The sequence below is a fragment of the Myotis nattereri genome (genome assembly GCF_964212035.1).
Source record: "Myotis nattereri genome assembly, chromosome: 10".
Lineage (NCBI taxonomy): Eukaryota > Metazoa > Chordata > Mammalia > Chiroptera > Vespertilionidae > Myotis > Myotis nattereri.
In genome coordinates, this window is record NC_138085.1 from 78,595,509 (window position 1) to 78,617,279 (window position 21,771).

A 21,771-nucleotide genomic window follows, 5' to 3' on the forward strand; every position below is an offset into this window, starting at 1 on the left:
TTTAAAAAAGATAGTCAAGTAGAACCAAAATAGTAAAGACCAGAACAATATATGGTATTATTTTTATATCCCTAAGAGACACAGAGATAGAGAAGACTTAAGTAATGAGTGGAGGTCTCAGAATGGGGCTGTGTTAGTTCACTGGGAGCTGGTAATGTCTACAGTGGGAAACGGCTTTCATATCACATTATGCAGACTGAGTAGAGAAGGTGAGGAAACCCAGCTCAAACCCTTTTGGTTTTCAATTCCAAGATCCAGGTAAGGAGCATTCAGGGTAGAGCCTGGCCCATAACTAAGGGGCACAGGCACATCCCTAGGCGGATGCCACTAGAAGTCAGCCTTGTTTGATGATCTCACCTGTTCCTGGCCAGCCCACCCTAATACAGATTTGTCCCAAGTGAAGGACAGAATTTTCTCATATATCTTTAGGTTATGCACTGAGATCTTTGATTTTTGCAAATTCATAAACCTACTAAAATTTTGCATATTTAAGATGGGGTCTAAGCTTTAATATCCTTACTGTATTCTCCTGCCTTTTACTTCAGTACATATTAGTGATATTTAGTATACATTTTAAAGAAGCTATCTTGTATCTAAGATATAAAAAAAATGTATGTTCCAAAGGGGTCTTGTCTTAAAGAAGGAAAAAAAATGGGGCTAGGTGAGGGGAAATCATTCCACAAAATAGGTATTTTCAAATCTGACAGAATTAATACTGTATACATGCACAGCTCCTGGAAATTTAATGTGAATTGATGCCTAATTTAGCTCAATGGCAAACAAATAACAATGCCTTATTAATATGCAACACTGAGTGCTCTGATAGAGCTAGTCTCACTGAGTTTATAGCTCATTGATTGGTTCTTTGTCAAATGTTAGTGAGCCCCATTAAGCACTAAAAACTGTTAGTTGTTGAGGATTGAGTGGTGAACAAAAGAGTTGGAATTTCTGCCATTTGGGGTAAGTTTAGGATGGAGTAGAGGTGGGGAGGAGTAAATCTTACAAATACAGGCATGAGCAAAAGTAGGTTTAGAATTGTGAGTACATGAAGCACAGTGTGTTCTTGTATTACTAATTATTGCATTATTTTCCCTATGAACAACTGTAAACCTCCTTTTGCCTCACCCTGTATATAATTACAAACCATGAGACTTGCTATAAAGAAGAAGTACAGCTGCCTCAGTGGGTTCCCTAGGTCTGAGAGAGTAGACACCTGTGCACTCTGTGTTCCACCTCACTGTGTCAGCACAACTCAATCCTTGCTCCCTTTCTAGAACATTCTGCCTTACCTTTCCCTCTTCCACCCGGTGAACTGTCATCCTTTCAGGTCCAGTTCAAATGTCATTGTCTTACGTGATATGACATGGCTACACTGAACCTTGAGTGAAGACACCCCATCCCAGTTTATTTCTAACTGTTCTTCTAATGGCCATGCGACCTGAATGTAGTCCCCGACCTGGCTCTGTGCTCACTTCTTACTTGGCTCCCCTTCAGGCAGGCATCTTGGTGGCCATGTCTAGTTCACCTAAAAGCTGTATCAGGTTATTTAAATAAATAAGACATGAGAGATGTGGTTGCCTTGGGCCACTTAAACAAGAGATTGGAATTGGATATCTTGGAGTCCTGCTCCTTGGCGCTCAGGTTCTTTTGTGAGATTTCACTAAGGACTCCCAAGCTCGAGAGCTTGAGCACCCCCCAACCCCCCACTGTCATTTCAGTTCTGGTTGACAATGAACTCCCTTTCTGTACTGAAACTGGGTTGTAATTATAATGTGTGCCCAATAAATATCTGTAGAACTAGAAGTGAAAAAAGAAAAAATGACTATAGGAGGAAACAAATTCTAGAAAACAGGTAAACAGCCAGGAACTATGTTGTCCTGAGAGAAAGGGTCTTCAGAGCCCCATCACTGGAAAGTAGGACCATAGTCCCAGTACCCAAAGGGTTTAGAGGAAGTATCCAGACATGGACAGACTTTAGCTTGCTGACTCAGGCCTGCAATCCCTTTATTACGGGCTAGCGATTCACGTCTTGTGCTAAGGGCTTAGGCTTGACATGATTATCCTTCTCAGAGTGTGGGATGGGGGAAGGGAGGCGTGAATCACTTGGGACCTTAACAGACAAATGCGGACATTCTTCTATGAAAATAAGTTTTATTCTGGGGAGTAGAAGGAGACTAAGTGATACTGAAGTAGAAAATGACTTGGGAGGTGGAGTGAAAACAGGGAAGGGTTTTTAGAGGTAGTTTATAAACTGGCCTCCTGCAGCTAAGCTCCAGCTCTCTTTTCCTCAGGTTTATTTTTCTTGAGGTTTCAGATACAGTTCAGTTGCATGGGATGTGCAATTTTAGTTTTCCCTGTGAGTAACCAGATAAACAAAGTTTCACCCTCAACGGCTATTATCGAATTGACTTGGAAAGTTCTCAGCAAGCCTTCTCTCCCCGCCTCCCCACATCTCTTTTTTTCCTCCCGCCCTGTCTCTGTCTCTCCTCCTTCCCTCCTCTCTCTCCACTCTCTACCTCCCCCTTCGTTTCTCTCTCTCTCCACCCCACCTTTCATTTTCTCTCCTCTCCTCCCCTCCTCATATTATTTTCTGCTCCCTCCCTCTCCGCTTGTCTCTGATTAGCACCGTCAGGGCTGCCTATTTCCGAGCCCAGGCAGTGAGCATCGGGCTCTGCTGCAGCATCCTCAGCATTAGCTCTCCCACAGCCTCTCAGCCATTCCTTCCACACCACTGAGTGCTGAGCCATCACTTCCTAGACAGTCAGCAGGCTGAGTGCTGCACTGCAGCAGAAGCATTTAAAGAGCCCGAGAGTACTGTGAGTTTGCCATCCCCTCAGCCATTCATGTGCCATGCAGGGGCTATTTGCATTTCAGAGATCTCTGTGCATTCCTGCAGCAGATCTGGGGGCTCTCCCTATGCTGGGTGCAGAATCCCACTATAACTGCTTGGGTTTGGAGACTACACAGGGTGGCAGGAGATAGGATCACTTATTGTTCACAGCCCATCTATAGAAAGCAGCGCCAGCTCAGTGGTGGAGCCCTGGTCCTCCGTGTTTGGTTGTGTGTTTAGTCAAGGAGAGGGTATGCTCTCAATTGTCTAAGCAGGTGTGAGATGCTGGGGGAAGGCTAAAATTAGAACACTTCAGCATCTGGACTGAGATTGCACTAGAACCTAATGCTTGTGGTGTTATTAGTTATTAGCTGGTGTTTATTGCAAACCTATTCTGCACAAGACGCTGCTCTGGACAGTCCCAGGAAGAGGCAGAGAAATAAACATTGGTTCCTGCAGCTGTCATTTGAGGAGAAAAGTAGAGCAAATTTTAATTAAAGCTGTGGCTGTTCAGTACCCAGCATGGAGTGCATGGATCAGAAAGGAGTTAAGTCCAGGAAGGATGGAGGTGGAGAGGGCTTCCTGGAGGAGGTGGGCCTTGAGTCAAACATTAGAGAATGAGAGGACTTAGGCTACAAGGAAGCTGTTCCCTTGCCAAAGACATCCTGCAGACTCAGAGTAGCAAGGGCTTATTCTGAGTCAGGAAGAGTTTTATTTCTCCGCCCCATTAATTTAAGAATTTTGTGAAAACGATGCAGTATTAATCCAAAAGATGGTCATAGGGATTTCAGTACAATTTAATGCAATTATTCCATGTGGTTACATTCAGTACACAGAACATTTATTGAGTACAATCTCTGCACAGAGTTTTGGAGAATACAGGGGAGAATATGAGCCAGCCCTCAACCTCAAAGAGCACAGGCTTGGCAGATAAACTAACGCCCAGGACTGTGAGAGGGACTGGAACCAAAGTACAGGGCTATTTGCTAAAAAGATGAGGTTGTGGAGGTAGCACATCTCAGCTTCCAATCCTGCCTGCCTTCTTGGTTGTGTGATTTAACGTTATGGACCTTTAGTTTCTTTGTATGATAAAATGGGATTAATGCACCGAAACCGGTTTGGCTCAGTGGATAGAGCGTCGGCCTGCAGACTGAAGGGTCCCAGGTTCGATTCCGGTCAAGGGCATGTACCTGGGTTGCGGGCATATCCCCAGTGGGAGATGTGCAGGAGGCAGCTGATCGGTGTTTCTCTCTCATCGATGTTTCTAACTCTCTATCTCTCTCCCTTCCTCTCTGTAAAAAATCAATAAAATATATTTAAAAAATGGGATTAATGCTGTCCTTTTCTCTCTTGGTATGGGGGTTTGAGAATCAAAGGGGGTCATGGGTCTGAAAGCATTTTTCAACCATAAACTGATGCTTGGCTATACATCATTATGCATGTGGCTAGTGGTATCATTATCAATACAGATCAATCATTTTAGCTGTACCCATGGCTTATGATTGAAATATGGTCGCCTCTAATCCCTAACCTCAAAGCAAGTACCTCTTTTTTTAAAAAATTGATTTCAGAGAGGAAGGGAGAGGGAGAAAGAGATGGAAGATCAATGATGAGAGAGAATCATCAATCGGCTGCCTCCTGCATTCCCCCACTGCGGACTGAGTCTGTAACCCGGGCATGTGTCCTGACTGTGAATTGAATCCAGACCTCCTAGTTCATGGATCAACACTCAACCAGTGAGCCACATCCGCCAGGCAGAGCATGTATCTGTTAAGGAGCATTTTAATAAATTACTTTGAATTACCTTTGGGTGTAAGTAGAACAAAACAGAATTTCTTCAAAAAAGATGTCTACTACATCTTTTCAGTAAATTGAGATGGACTTTGCACATAGTTTAAATTTGTTTTGTTTTATGTTGTAGATGCAAGTTTAAAAAACAAATTTTTATGTAAAACAGTTTCACTTTTGTGTAAAATGGAGGGAAGGAAGAGAAGGAGTGGAATGGTTAAAGAAAAGACAAAAAGGAAGAACATGGGTACATGAAGCAAATCATAAATCTATAAGCAATTGTGGAGATGTTTTAGACCAGGGTCAGGAGGCCAGGATTCTAGCCTTATTCTGCTTTAAGCCCTTGTTACTTGGCCACATTTTTTTTTACCTCTTCTGGGACTCTATGGTTTTTGTGTTTGTTTGTTGTCTAAGATAACAAATGGTAGGGATTAAGATTTTTGCCAACTCGAAAATTCATGATTGTAAACTTCAAGGGAACAATAACTTCAAGTTGTAATAGAAAAATATTGTAATATCTAATGTGAAGAGCCTACACTATTGGAGTCAGAGACTCTGAATTTTAATCCAAGTTCATCCATTTTCATGTGTAAGTTTCCATTAGTCATCGGCATTCTGAGCAGTCCTCCATTCAGAGTGGATGTAATTATGACTTACTGACTGTGTCCCAGAAGAGCCATGAGTTAATGTCTCTGAGACAGCCTGAGTCGCTCAGATGAAAGGTGGCCTACAAAAATACGTGGGTAGATAAGCCTGTAGGAAGCTGCTGGGTTTGGAAAGATGTTGCTTTAGAAATGTTATTTGAAAAAGGTAGGAGAGGGGAAAGGGTGCCAGCACCAAATAAGCTATTACAGAGGAAAATAAATCTACTGGAAAAGGAAGGGAGAGAGTAAAAAAGCAACAATACTGAAAAAAATCATGAATTATCTTGGTATTTTGTAAACAAAAGAATGCGAATATGTTGCAGTCAAATCAACATGTGATATCACTGGCATTCTTTTGTAAGGATGTTTAAAAGTTTTAAATGATAGAATATATAGAACATCTAGCATGTTCACTGCTGAATAATTTTTGCTGCCAGACATCTATTTTATGAGTCTGGTAATTTTGTTCTGTAGATATGATGCTTCAACTTTAACAACTTCATCGTCTGCAAACCAAAGCAAAAATGACTCAAGCAAAGTCACTTGGGGTTAAGAGATGTTTAAAGCATCTTCCTCTCTGTCACTGTTTTATCGCTCACTAATTCAGAAACAAATTTGAAAGATATAGAAGGGAGAATATGAATACTTCCTACCCCAAATGTTGTATAAGGAACAGTTCTAACAGTCAAAAGCTTATCAGTGGCAAAGTGCATAACTTATATTAGTCTAACCCTCTGGCCATGAAACAAAAGTAGAAATAATAACAAAAGTTAACCAAAACTTCCAGTCCCAAGTATAAGAAACTATACCAAAACAAAACCAACCCTCCCAAATAACACTTGGCCAGAGAACAAATCTAAACTGAAATTACATACTGTTCAGAAATCAATAATAAGAAACATAAAAACTTATTGAAGAGGCTAGTTTTATACACAGAGAAAAATCAATTATATTTATTGCATTTATTAGTAAAAATAAAAGGATACTTAGAAAGTAGTCATCAACTTTCTACTGACCAAAGATTATAGAAGTCTCATAAGAAAATTATAAACATAAACACTTGGAGGGAAAAATTAATAAATTATTAAATGGCAAAGCCAAATTGTAGGTCCTTGTCCCTAGATACCAAGTTCCTCCCAACACGTCCTTCTATTTCTCTTTAGGAATGGCTGGATGTTTGTCTAAGCACATTGATCCAACTGAACTAAGTACAGCAAAATAGCTTTGTTTTTCATCTTTGTATAGAGGAGTAATGTCCTGGCTGACCCTCTGATGCCATTGAGAAGAGGCACATCTGGAAAGTAGAAGCTGTGATTGTCCTAGAGTTGGAATGATCATTTACTATCATGTCTGCATCATGAACTTCTAGGATTCTTGGGAGAGAGTGGCCACATTGGGGGTTTTAAGAAGTAAAAGCAATCAAGCCTTACTGGGAAAGAAGGAGGGACTCAAAAGGGAGTTGGCATCTTAAGGAGATTTTTACAGATTTGAAAGGGTGTGTTTGGCAGCAAAGCCTCTGGGTGTGAACATAGAGGCCATACGATGGGGAAAGGCAAGCACATTTGTGTTCCAGTCTGTTAAAGGTCAGAATGAAGTGGGGTACAGGTTCAGGGTTCACTTTTCTGTTCTAGCTTTCAGCCTCTCCTGAGTGGGGCCCTTGGGCAGTGGCTTCTCTGCTTGCTATAGTCATCATGCATATCTATGTCAACAGCATCCTGGCTGGTCATCTGGGACCTTTATTGGCCCCTGTTTTTCATTTGGAAGGCTTTAGGTTATACTGCTAAAAAATTATATATATGCCTGATCTTGATTTATAACTTTTCCTTGGGGCCAGGCAGATAAACTTTCCCTATGTTACTACAATAAAATTTAATCCCCCAGTGCTAGCATAGAACCATATGTTACATGATAGTACATGATAAGATATGCGTGGGGTGGTGGTGGGAGAGAATTTATTTCTATTGCCATCAGAGTTTTTATGGCCCTGTTTTATCAATGTGTTTGAAGGCCACACCTTGTGTGTTGGTTTATTTTGGGCTTTGTTGGTGGACAGTTACTGCATCATTCTGGCTCATCTGTGATGGAAATGCCTTGGGATTGGGGTTCCCCTTGATTGGGCTGACTATTCATACAATTTCTGTGAAATTCTTTTATAATGGAAACATCTGTTTATCCAAGTTACCTGGCTCAGGAAAGACAGCCTGAACTCCTACTATGGAGAACCTTGAATACCACAGAAAGCTAAGGAAGTTGGACATTTATTATATTGTAGGCCCTGGAGAATTTACAGAGATAAGTTACAGCATCAAGCCTGACATTTAGGAATATTGTTTCATTTGGAAAACATTTCGTGAGTCCCTACTATGTATCATGCCTTGTGCTAAATGGGGATGGGAGGGGGAAGATACCAAGGAAAAGAAGACAACGTTCCTGCTCTCAAGTAGTTTGCCGTCTAGTAGGGAAGTGGATCAAGGTTTGCCCTGCAGTGTGCTGGTTATGGTTGTAGATGTAAGTAAATCTAGGCACTGTGTGAGCACAGAAGAGGGCTTCTAAGATAGACTAGGGAGTCAGAGAAAGCTTCCTGGATGAGATAACTACTGATCTGGTCTTTGAAAGATAAGTAGGAGTTAGCTGAGGTGAATTCAAGAGGATGGACAAGCAATGAACAAGTTACTAGAGAACAAAGGCCCTTCACAGTCTTCTGACATTGGTGTTAGTCTGCAACAGATGTTGGTGGAGGCCAGAGTACTGTTAGGGGGGCAGAAATTGAATCAGTTCAGGGTGAGCACTAGGACAGATAGAGTGGAGCGGCCAGGACAGGCCAAGAGAGCCACTATCAACACCTCTCTATCAACCATGGATATTAATGTTTCTGTTGGTCTTACATATTCTCTCTCTTCCCTTTTTTGTTCTATTGTCTTACCTCTCACTTCAGGTTAGCAGTGGGGTAGTGTTCACTGAAACTTCCACATAAGCTCCTGTTTAGAATTTTCTTAAAGTACACAATTTGCAAAATTTTATAAACTAATATAATTCTTAATAACATCTTTTTCTAAATCTGTTACAGGCTTCTTTTTTAAATGTATTTTTATTGATTTCAGAGAGGAAGGGAAGGGGGGAGAGAGATAGAAATTATCAATGATGAAATATAGAAATTTACTACATTTGATCTTAACCAAGAGGCCGAGAAACGATGAAATAAAGAAATTTAAAAAGAAAAGAAACATCATTGATGAGAGAGAATCATTGATTGGCTGCCTCCTGAACGCCCCCTACTGGGGATCGAGCCCGAAACCCAGTCATGTGCCCTTGACTGGAATCGAACCTGTAACTTTTCAGCCCACAGGCCGACACTTTATCCACTGAGCCAAACCGGCCAGGGCTGTTACAGGCTTCTTGGGCTGCATTTGTCCAGCTGGGATTACATGTACATATGAAGTTACCTTCTCCATCCTCAATTTTGGGGTAAGTGAAGCCAATTTCCAGAGATTGCCAATCTTTATTTTTCCTGACCTTCTTATGTCTTTGATGGATTAGTGGTTGATTTTTTTTTTTTTTTTTTTTTTTTGACGAGGTCAACACTGCTGTGGGAAATATGGACCTCTGAGGCCCTGAGACCAAATCTACCATTTATTCATGTGTGTTCTGATAATTGTGCCTTCTTCCTTCTGGAATTTGATTTTTTAAAAAAAATCTTTATAATGAAAGTGCATAATGGTGAAGTAGATTGGGGAAGGGTGTATGTATATTTTGTAAAGTCTGAGAGGCCCTACCTATCTCTATGAGCCTGCTTTCAAAGAGGCAGTAAAAACAACACAGAACCCAAAGAATGATACCATAGACATTCAGGGTGGAAGAGATCATGTTGCTTTGCAGGAAAAATAACCAACAGGGAGGCTACATCAGGCTAATGACCCTGGAGCCAAATGAGGTGCTGTTGGTCAGATTTTGACTTGTGGAGATGAGCAGGGAAGCCATAGCAGGCAGAGGAAGAGGAATGAAGTCTGAGGCAGAACGATGCAAAGCTTGTAGGGAAATGTTGAACAGCCAAGTGTAGCCGAAGCACAGGGTCAGAGTGAGGAGGTGGTTGGGGATAAGGCTAAAATTGTTGGTTTCAGCCACAACGTGCTGTACCTTGGATCTGAGGAACTGGAAATTAATTTGTTAATGAGAGTCATTAAAGGCTTTTATGCAGAGAAATGATAGGATTAGAGTTCCACATTGACATTAATTCTGAAAGAGCGTATAAGATATATTGATAGAGCAGAGAAAGAAGGAAGAACGAGATTAGCTAAAAGGTTATTACAGTTGTTCATTTCATGTCAGAAGTAATGGATGAGGCAATAGGAGTGCAATTGCAAAGGAGACAATGGATTTAGGGGCCATTAACAAAAATGGAATGTTTGGGAGTTTTCAATTGACTATGAGATGGGGAATAGAAAATAATTCCAAGAAAGTAAAACCTGAATAATTTGGGGTTGAAGGTTGTAATATCATTTACATTGTTCTACTTCCTGCCTGGAGACTTCCTCCCCCATCTACCTCTGCTCATTAATTGGAAAATTTTTCTCTTTTTTGCATTCTCAGATATTTTGTTCATTGCTCTATTTCAGCATTTATAAGATTCTTTATCCTTTGTATTGTATTTTATTTAGTGTCAATTTGATTGTAAGTCCCCATGAAGGCGTCTCCCAGATTTCTATCAAAGTACCGTACACATAGTAGGTCTGCTAACAGCATTTACTTTTGTCAAGAGAAGAAAATTATTTTAAGATGGTGGAAATTTGAGGAAAGAGTTCAGTTGTAGGGAAATGTTGAACAGCCAAGTGTAGCCGAAGCACAGGGTTAGAGTGAGGAGGTGGTTGGGGATAAGGCTAAAATTGTTGGTTTCAGCCACAACGTGCTGTACCTTGTATCTGAGGAACTGGAAATTAATTTGTTAATGAGAGTCATTAAAGGCTTTTATGCAGAGAAATGATAGGATTAGAGGTCCACATTGACATTAATTCTGAAAGAGCGTATAAGATATATTGATAGAGCAGAGAAAGAAGGAAGAACGAGATTAGCTAGGTACCAGTTTTTCTGTTAGATACAGATTCAGAGATGAATATAACATGGTCACTCCCTCAATGAGCACTGGGAGCCATAGATACACAAGTAAGTAATTACAATACACTGTGGAGGTATTGTAATAGAAACTAATTATGAGGTGCTGTGGAAACACAGAGAAAGGAGACACCAATGATTTTCTTGAATCTGGAAAAAGGGCAGATAGGAAAAGGGTACAAGGACTATGTAGTTCATCCTCTCAGCCTTTAGAATAATGAGGTAATTATTAACTTTAGAAATAACTAAGGCATCATTCTACAGATACATGAGGCAAAAGGAAAAGTAATCTCTTACCTCAGGATGGTGCCCCTAAGGAGCAAATAGGAATGATTCAGCAAAATGAAACAAATACAGGGCGAGGCAAAAGTAGGTTTATAGTTGTTTGTATGGAAAATAATATAATAAGTAGTGAATAATAATGCAAGAATAAACTGTGTTTCGCATACTTACAACTGTAAGCCTACTTTTGTCCCGTCCTGTATAACAGATATGCTCTGATTCATTCACCCAAAACTGTTAGCTAAAGAGGTAGATATTTTGAAAACCATTTTATCTCTTTGGGTTAAAGTGAGAACTTGTGTTGAGAAGAAAAAATAATTATTATCTAATTTCTGCGGAAGGAGAGAAAAAGATGTGCTGGATCACAAAATGTTGGTTGATTTATAACTATTTGCTGAAAAGGCTCAATCCTAGAAATGATTGTTTCATTTGTAATTTGGCATTTAGAACATACCCAACACAGAAAATTGCCTAATTCTGGGCTTGAAGTATATTTAATAATAATCAATTAAATGTTTGTTTATTCTAAAAGCAGTAATAAAATACATTATTATTATTATTATTTTAAAAATATATTTTTATTGATTTCAGAGAGGAAGGGAGGGGGGGAGAGAGAGAGAGAGAGAGAGAGAGAGAGAGAGAGAGAGAGAGAAACATCAATAATGAGAGAGAATCATTGATTGGCCAACTCCTGCATGCCCCCCACTGGGGATTGAGCCCAAAACCTGGGCATGTGCCCTGACTGGGAATTGAACTGTGACCTTCCAGTTCATAGGCCAACTTCAATCACTGAACTACATTGGCCAGGCTAAAATACATTATTTTAAAATCTATTTCCATTGATTTGGCAGTGAGGTTAAATTTTTCTTCATGAAACTTTTCATTGAATTGTATAAAATTGATAATTTTGAAACTTACCTAATAAACAGAGTAACACAGTTAAAAATTATTTTAATAGCTCTGTTTTCAAATATCCAAACTTAGTAGTTTTTTCATTGAAAAGATTTCAACTTCCTTCCCTAACTGGTTTGGCTCAAAGGCTAGAGCATCAGCCTGCCAACTGTAGGGTCCCAGGTTCGATTCCAGCCAAGGGCACATGCCTGAGTTGTGGGCTCAATCCCCAGTAGGGGGCGTGCAGGAGGCAGCCAATCAATGATTCTCATCATTGATGTTTTTATCTCTCTCCCTCTCCCTTCCTCTCTAAAATCAATAAAATATATTTTAAAAAAAGAAAAGATTTCAACTTCCTTTATTGGAGTTTATGTCTCAGCACCTCTATGAAGTTTTTCCTGCCTCACTTATATTTCTTTAAAATATATTTTTATTGAATTCAGAGAGAAAGGGAGAGAGAGAGAGAGAGAGAGAGAGAGAGAGAGAGAGAGAGAGAGAGAGAAAGAGAGAAACATCAATGATGAGAATCATTGATTGGCTGCCTCTTGCACATCCCCTATTGGGGATCGAGCCTGAAATCTGGCATGTGCCCCTGACTGGAATTGAACCTGGGACCCTTCAATCTGAAGGCTGGTGCTCTATCCACTGAGCCAAACCAGCTAGGGTCTCACTCATTTTTCATGATCTCTTCCCTTTGAATATATTTTCCCCTTCTTCTATTGTTAAATATAACATTCATAAAGGAAAGTGCTTTAAACATAAATACACAATTTAACAAATAATTATCAACCCAATATTGGCATAATCATTACCCAAATTAAGAAATAGTTCATTGCCAGCACTCCAAAAGCCTTCCATGTGACCCTTTCCAATTACAGCCCCACATTCCACCCTGGAGGTAATCAGTATTCTGACTTATGTGATAACCATTTACTTGCTTTGCTTTCTACTTTTACTATGTTTCCATCTGCAAATGATATAATTTCACTTTTCCTGTTTTTGGACATTATACCCATGAAATCATACTATGTATGTTATTCGTGTTGCATTTTTTTGCTCTGCATTATATTTTTGTGGGTCATTCATGTTACTGCAGGCAGCTACAGTTTATTTTCATTGCTGTATGGTAATCTATTGTATGATTTCACAACTTCAGCCTTCTTTTATTGACAGTGATTTGTCTCCAGTTTGGTGTTTTATGAAAAATGCTGCTATGAACATCCTTGTTCGTGAATCCTGATGCACCTATGCATGGATTTCTCTAAAGCAGTGGTTTTCAAAGTGTGACCTTCACATCTGCAGCATCATCATCTGGGAGTTGTTAGAAATGCAGATTGTCGGGTCACATCCCAGAGCTACTTAGTCAGAAACTCTAGAGGTGGGCCTGGCAATCTGGAATTTAGCTAGCCCTCCAGAGATTCTGACACACATTAAAGGTAAAGAACCACTTAGAGTTTCTATCCAGACCTGGAAATGAGTCCAAGGTTATGCATATCTTCAACTTTACTAGATATAGTCAAACTGTTCTATCAAGTGGTTATATCAATTTACATTATTACCAGCATCATATTTTAAGTCCATGATTTGATTGCATGAAAACTTGGGACCTTGTTATAAAATGCTAGGTTTTGAACTTCAAACAATCTTATAAAAATTCAGATGCATTATTTACTTATAGGTACTAAGGCATTCTTATTTTTCTTTACTGTGAATAGCAGATATTAAAGAGATATTACTTTTTACTCTGGACAAGGGTTACTTTCTTTAATCACTTTCACCCACCACTTTATTTTCAGTTAGCTAAATTAATTTATGAATCGGTGATGTATGCAAAGTGTGCACATTTCAAAGTTTAAAAAATGCATATACGCAATGAAAGTGTCTCATTGGTTCTATCTTTCAGTCACATATTTCCCCTCATAAGCCAACCACTGTGATCAGTTTCCCAGCCAACCATTGTGATTAGTTTCCCAGTAAGTATTTAAAAAATAGTTTCTCAATGTGCTTCTAATATGTGGCATTTAGAATTTGGGGTCCCTCTTTTGCCCTCCCCTAGCTCCAGGGCTTATTTTTATCATGGCATTTCAGGCATTGAATGGTTGTTTACAATTTTTCTCTCACAATAAACTGGGAATTCTTTGGGTGTTGAGATTTATTATACCCAGATCCTTAGTACAGGCAATGCCTGGTACAGCAAAAACAATTAATTAAAATGTGACATCTGAATGAATTAAACCAGCAATTTTTCCCCCTTTATCTCTGTTGCCTTCTCAAGTTTGAATGTCTGATTTTTTGGCTGATTTTTCTTTCACCTTTGGGTAAGGTTTATGGAATGGCATTTCATGATAAATGTGGGTGGCTCTGTGCGGGGAGATAAATAGCTAATGTGCTCGTTTGGCCTTTAGAGCCTGAGGCAGGAAGATGGGCATCTTCTCCATCTCTGCCCTCTTCTGAGAGGCTGCAAAGGACAATGCTTTGAAAAGGCTCCACTTTAAGGAATCCATCCATTATCATTGATTACACAGCAACAGGACACCGATGTAATTAGGGGGAATGATTACTTAGGATTTTTGTACTTCTGAAAAAGCCAATGTTTGCTGAACAGGAGTTTTAGTCTTTTTACCTAAATGAGGTTTCTTTTCTAACAAACCTACTGAGTTGCATGTTTCTGAGAATTCTGGAATTCTGACTTTGTTGTTCTCATAGTAAGTGGAACTCTATTCTTTGTGTTAAGCAAGGCAGCATAAGACTCTCATTAAGTTTAGGAAAAGGATGTTTATTCTGTTATCTCTGACTACACTTGAATGTTGAGAAATTGTCTTTTAAAGTCTACGTTTGTCAAAACAACAGCTCAGAATTATAACTAGCAGATTGTTTAATCTTACTCTCTCTGGTGTGAAGCATCCTCACACTTTTTTCTCTTGTTCTTTTTATTTTTATTATTGTGAACTTGAGGGTAGTTATCTTGAGCTAAACGTTCTAAGGAAAAGTTATTGAAGTTTGTGTTGCATTGATACAGCCAGTAAAGGGGTTGTGTCTTTTGATTTGTGGTGTGTGTGTGTGTGTGTGTGTGTGTGTGTGAAAGAGAGATGCTGCTTGGAATTATCCTGTTTCTGTGTGTATCCTCATAAACAACCTGAATGCAAACCTTCCCATTGAAAAGGTGTAATTCCTGGCATGGCTGGATACTGATAAAATACTGTTCTTTAAGTTGTTAAAATTGATATTATGACCTTTTCCAACTTTATTTTTTTAATTTTCGAAGGAAGAAACTTATCTGGCATGGTACAAAAGGCAGTGGTTACCAAGAAACAGGGAAAATGAGTCCCATTTTTGACTCTTATGGAAATGAGCTGTCATTAAATAGAATGAGATAGAGCTAGTTATGTTGTTTTGGAAAGCTCTCCAAAATATATTGTTACTGATACAAGCAAGACGTAAAATATTATCTATAAGAAAATCCCATCTATGTATTTTAAAAAGGGTAGTTATTGATATGTGCTGCCTAAGTTTTATGTTAGGTGCCTAATTTTCCACAAGGATCAGCCAAGGATGGTTTCTTATAAGTAGCAGGGAGTAGGACTCCAGGCAGAGGTGTGGAGAGATGGAGGAAGATTTGCTTTTCTCAACTTAAAATTTTCTTAGTGTTTGAACATTTCTCCATGAGATAGTATCACCTTTATAAAAAATCAGAAGAACATTAAATAAGTGTGGATTTGAACTTCAGTTTATCTGAAACAGTCATAAATACCTCAATAATTATTACCTGGATTTTTCCTCTTTCTTGTGTGCTGCCTCATAAACAACATGAAGGAAAACCTTTCCTTTGAAAAGGAATGGCCAGTGGCATGGGCAGATACTGATAATATACAGTTTTTCAACTTAAGTTGTTTTGAAATTAATGTTATGACCTTTTTTTCACTTCAATTTTATGAAGCTACTAAGAAAGAGAGTTGTTTTTTGCTCATGAAGCTGTTGTGAGGATCAAATGGAGAAATTATTTTAAGAAAAAAAATTGCTTTAATTGTGTGAAGAGTCCAAAGAAGCCTGCTCCCTGGAAGAATACAATCTGGTGAGGAAGCAGACATTCAAACACATAGACTTTAGAAATAAACTTTTTCATTTTATTTTGTTCCCCTCCTGCTAAGCATATACAAACATTATTTCATGGCCTTAACTTCTAAGCACCCATTTTCCTCATGTACTCAATGGTGATAATAGTGGCTGCCTGCCTACCTGTAGTGTTGCCCAAGAAGAAAATGACCAAAAAGTATGAAAACGCTTAACATTAAGACTGTCATACAGAGGGAGAGAAATAGTGGTTTTCAAGGAAGAAATGGAACATTATCAGTAGGTGTTTGTTAGATTGTGAATCCTTTAAAGGATGGAATCATGTCTGATTAATTAATCTGTATAACTTCAGTCCCTAGTATATTTGGAAAATAGTAGGTACTTATTAAATGTCTGCTAAATATATCAGTGAATATTTGATGAATGTTATACTATCTAAACTTACAGGGAAAAACAAACAAACAAAAATCTCAGCTAAGCAGCATAGTAATTAGGATTTCTTGTCCTGCAAGTATTTGAAGTAAAAAGGGGGTGGAACAGTGTTATGGACTTTATGTCGATGTCTTAATCTCCAATGTGATGGTATTTGTAGATGGGGACTTTGGAGGTAAGCAATTAAATGAAATCATGAGGATGGGACCCTCATACTAGGATTAGTGCCCTGATAAGAAGAGGTACCAGGAGCTTGTTTTTTCTATCTACTCACCAAGTGGCATTTACAGCAAGAGTTCACAGAACTACAAACAAGCAATATCACAAGCATTCTGTTTGACACCCATTTCTATTTATTTTTAGGAAGAGTGTAATACTGGCAGTAGTATAAAATTTCCTTTCTTGTGGTGTGTCATAACAACACAATTTTCTCACTATAATCTGGTTAGAAAGTTGAGGACACTGCTGTTGCTAGAGTTTTGACTTTGCTGATGAGCCTTTGGGCAACAATTTTAGCTAAGACTTAGATGAAGCTCTGTGTGTGAGAGAAAGGCTTATCAGCTTTGCAGATGATACAAGTCTTTCAAATTGGAAACAAAGAGGAACACCAAAGGCCGGAACACAGGATTGAAACCTGCAAGCTTGACCTTTAAAAGGTATCATGTAAAGTACTGCTTTTAGGTTTAACTAGTCCACTGCACAAGTCAGAGAGGCTCAGCTTGGCAGCACTTCTAGCAAAAAAAAATACCACACGAACTTTTAATTGATCACAAGATCAATTGAGCCCTAAGTAACCCATGATTACTAACACAGAAACCCAATCTCTAATTGGTGCATGGTGAGAGTGCTACTCTTTTCTGCTGGGGTGAGATCATACCTGAAATATTGGATTCAGTTCTTGATAAAAATCATAGGAAGAGCCGTAAACTATTGTGCCTGTAGAGGAAAATCCCATGATTTTAAAGGAAGTCAATATTACATTTCCTCATTTTGTAAGCTGGTGTTAAAGAACTGAGCCTAGTCCAGAAAAGGGAATTTTCACAAGTCAATGTAACTGTGATTTAACTGAGAGAATACTATGTAAAAGTGGGACCATTTTCATTCAATTTTGTTTGCATTCAGAAGGTTCTATCAGAATTTAGGGGATTGCCTGTCAGGTTCTTCCACCAGTCTTCCTTCCCACCCTCCTTGTGTATCGAACTCAGAGCAGGGGGCCAGATTTTCATGACATTCCTTCTCCACGGATCTTTTCCCAGAGTTGAGAACATTTTTCTTTTTTTAATGTTTTTAATGAATTTTAAAGAGAGGAAGGGAGAGAGATAGAGATAGAAACATTGATGAGAGAATCATCTATTGGCCTCCTGCACGCCCCCTACTAGGCATTGAGCTTGCAACCCTGGCTTGTGCCCTGATGGGGGAATCAAACCTATAGTCTCTTGGTTCATGGGTTGATGTTCAACCACTGAGCCACACCGATGGGGCTGGGAACATTCTTTCCAGTTGGCTGGGAGTCTTGTTAAAAATGGATATTCCTCTTTCAATTAGATCAGATTTAAATTAATTCATTCATTTCAATAGCACTCTTCTAACAGAAGGAGTAGTAGTGGTAACAATAGAGAATTCTCTTGAAGTGGATAAGACAGAATACATTGTCCTCGTCCCCAGGAGGGGCTTCTCAACATGCCTGGCAGCAGAACATGGGGCCGTGGGCTTCTCAGTGGCCCTCCTTTGTTTCTACTTAAGGAGAGAACATGGGCAACAAATAACTCTCTGATGATAAGAGATGTTGCTTTAGAGCCTATCTTCTATTTGCAGAGATTAATCACCACTTATTAGTGTCTACTGTATGATGGAAAAGAATTCCTTAATTATCTTATTTAATCATAGTAACAAAAATAATTGACTACCCATGTGCAAGATAGTGTCCTAAGTTTCATATAAAATATTTTTCACATTAATGTTTTAATATTGGGACCTGGTAACTGGTATTTTCCCTCTTTTAAAAATTAAATTCAAGAAAGTTAAACAAGTTGACTGAGGACATTTATCTAGTTCTAGTAAGTGGCAGAACTAGAACTTGAATCCTGTTCTTTACAATTCCATGCCCATTGCAGGAGACCTACAATTTCAGGAAACAGATTTTCTTAGGCCATACAGAGAAAAGACAGGGTTCTAGTGGAATGCTGATGGAAGGGTTCTGGGACTGGGAGGCTACTCAGGGTCCGGGGCAGCTCTGGGACCCACGTGGTCTCTCTGTGGGATCTTAGCTTCTTTGCAAAGCATTGTTTCACTCTCAGGTTGTTCCTGTCTGGCCAATTCTCTCTGGAGTTGCTAGCCCAAAGGTAGTTGGTTGCTGCTCTGATTGGTCAATACCTATCACTTCCTCTTGGAAGTGCCTTTAGTGATAGGCCCTCTCCTGATTTGCTGGCTGGTCATGGGAGTCCAGCCTCTGGGTCAGAAGTGAGTCAACAGCTCTGCATAAAACCTGGTCTAGCACTACTTTTCGGAGCCAAGGGTTGTGGGTTGGGCAGTTCTAGCCAGAGGCAACATTGGCCATAATAGACCCTGGTCTGATCAGAGCTACACTGTCTTATATAAATCACCAAGGAAGAAAATCTTCTTCAGTTTAAGCCATGCTTAAAACAAAAGAATCTTTACTGGATGCATTGCTATTCCCAATAGAAAACATGTTTATGTCGAGTATCAAATAGAAACACGAATGATATAGTTCTCCCAAGATCAACCTTGGATTTATAACCTCTATACTTTGGCTAAATTCCCATGAAGTCTGCTATGAATTATAGAAGAGAGATACGTTCAGATCTTTATAAGGCATTATTAGGTCTAAAAACTAAGTCTCAAGTCAATTATTCATAAAAATCAAACAAATTCCAATCACATTTTGTGCAAACAGAAGGTAAACCAAAGCAGAAGACTAAGTGGTCAAATTGAAACATGGATTTCAGGTTGTTTCACTGGACAAATGGCAGAGCTCACTGTTGTAGGGCCTGCTTGGAGCCCAGTAGATGGAGGTTTGCAGGCAGTAGCAACAGCCTATGTCAGAATCTTGGGAGGGAGCCTGAGATTGGGGCTGAATTCTATGCCATTTAGATGTGGGTCTCCTTGATCTCTTTCCAGGCAGTTTCCTAAAGCCTTCAGGGAGTAGCACTGAGTTAGCAACTTTTACCAGGGCAATTAATGGATTTGCAGTTGATCTAGGAGAAAGGCACTATTTCTGAAATGTGTGCTGAGGGGCACAGAACAAAAATTTAACCTCAAAACCATGCCTCCTTCCTCTTGCATTCAGTTAAAAAAAATCTTCGTGTTGCTTCCTTTGCCCACCCCTCATGGCTCTGCATATACCCTACTCCCACCATTCTTCAGCTTCTCTGGCACCAAAAGAAATCTTCTCTTGAAATCATAGAATTAACTACTTATGAATTCCAGGTGATTATAGTATAAAAATTATACAGATCAGAGAAAGGGTTAAGAATGAAAATAACCCAAGTGAAATTCAGTGTTTTTGTTTTGTTTTCACTTTTACTAAATTGCAACTGTTAATTCTTTCAAGGGCACACACACCTTTTGGCACTGGCTCTGGGGCTTGAGAGCAACTTTCTCAGCGACAGCTCCTAACTCAAAGCTAGAAGGTTTTCAACTGCCTTCTATGCATTTCTAAATAACACTCAGTGTTTTGTTTTGTTTGTTTGTTTTTTTCAAACGAGTCAGTCTTTGTTCCTTTTTAATATATGCAGCTCATATTCAGCTTGGATGAGGAGAGATTCCAGATGCTCATATATACCCATAGATGCCATCTGGATTTCCTGTGATGGTCTTTCACCACTTGGGTGATTTGAATTCTCCCTGACTCCTCTCTTGCCTCATATGGTAAGAGGCAAATGGTTTTTAATCCTGGCGGCACATTAGAATATCCTGTAGGTATTTAAAAATACTGATATCCAGTCCCTTTTTGAAAAGTTTGAATTTAATTGTATGTTGTGGGATTCAGGGATCAATATTCTTAAAATGAATCCCAGGGGTCTTCAATGTATGCTAAATGGACTTTAGAATCTCTTTCAGCCCTATCAGTCTATAGATCTTTAGGACCCTGAGTTCATAGCCCATTTATGGTAGATGGAAGTTGTAGTAATCCTTTTTTTACCCTTCAGATGGCTCCTGCCATTTTATCAAGATTAACTCTCTGCCAAGAGTCACTTTTAATTTTTAGAGGAGACAGAACCTTTCTAATCAGAACCTTATAAATTCAGTTAAGTATGGAAATGCAAAATGGTTTCTGAAAAGTGTCATAACTCCAAAGAAGTAGATAATATTTTTCTAGCTATCTGTCATTTACCAGGGGATTTCCATGTTGAGGTTTGGTCATTTGTATCCTATTTTACCAAGTGCACAACTCTTCCAAAGCATGTGAGAAAGATTTATCTGAGTTAAAGAAACAACAGTGTGATTAATCATGCTGTTCCTTGCTGCCAACTTTTTCTCTTCAACAACACAGTGATAGATCTGCTGGGGGGAATAACATTAGAAGTTTAGCCCCCAGGTTTTTTTTTTTTTTCTGCTGAAAGAGAAGCTTTATGCATCTGATGGAAGAATTAAGTCCATGGGAAGTGGGACATGGACATGTATTTGCAACTCTGTGAAATATTGGATGTTGCTTTTCTCCTGCTCACTTAAACTCTACTTATCAGAAAATATCAAATAGCGATTTTACTTTGATTTTCTGTTTTATTAAAATAGTGACAATTAAACAGAGAACATTACTCTAATTAAGTAATTGAATAAAATGGTGAACAGATGTACTCTGGCTGCTGTGGCCAGCCGTCCTCATGTACTATAGTGAGCACAGAAAAGCCATCTGGACCGTTTTTGTATTGTTTCATCCAAATTATTATTTGTTTCTGAGATGTGTCATTCCAAGAATTCCTATATCATAAGGACTACTGTTCCAACAGGACAAGGATTGGATGGAGAAAAGTGTTCACAGTATGATCATTTAAGTCCTCTTCTTAAACATCTCCTATCTGTTGGGAAGGACCAAAGGGCTTTGTTTTACCCCTTTTTGTACCACTAGGTCATTACCTGACTAACACGCTGGTGTGATATAAGGGTGTCTTTTATATGTATCATTCACAAGATTCATTGTTAAAACCTAAACTTTCTCATATGCCTGATTGCTGGAAGCAGAAATGGGACAGATATTTATGTAATGAACTACCCAGCATGAATTTTCTCACTTTGAGGACTGTTATGATGTTGACCATAGTACCATCTGCTACAATAATAGGATCAACCGCCCTTTTGAAGGGGGACTGTAGCATATAATCATGTGGCCTTAAATTCTTATGAACGATAGGAGGTAGAATGCATCTAGTACCTAATCATTGGTCTGATTGGTTTTGGCTTTGTTTGTTTTTCTAAGTATGAAGTAAATTAGATGGAATTTTTGAATCTTCTGTCCCAAGGCAGAATCTTCTGTCCCAAGGCACCATGTCCATCAAATGATTCCTTTTCTCTCACAGGTTTTTTTTTTCCCTTTAGGAAATACATTTCTCTTTCCATTGGTATTTCTTCTGAACAATTGCCTGTATTGCACAATGAGTAGCCAGTAAGTAGCCATTTATGTACAGTTGATCCTTGAACACCATGGTTTTGAACTGGGTTCATTTACATGTGTATGTGTGTTTTTTTTCAATAAATACAGTAAACATA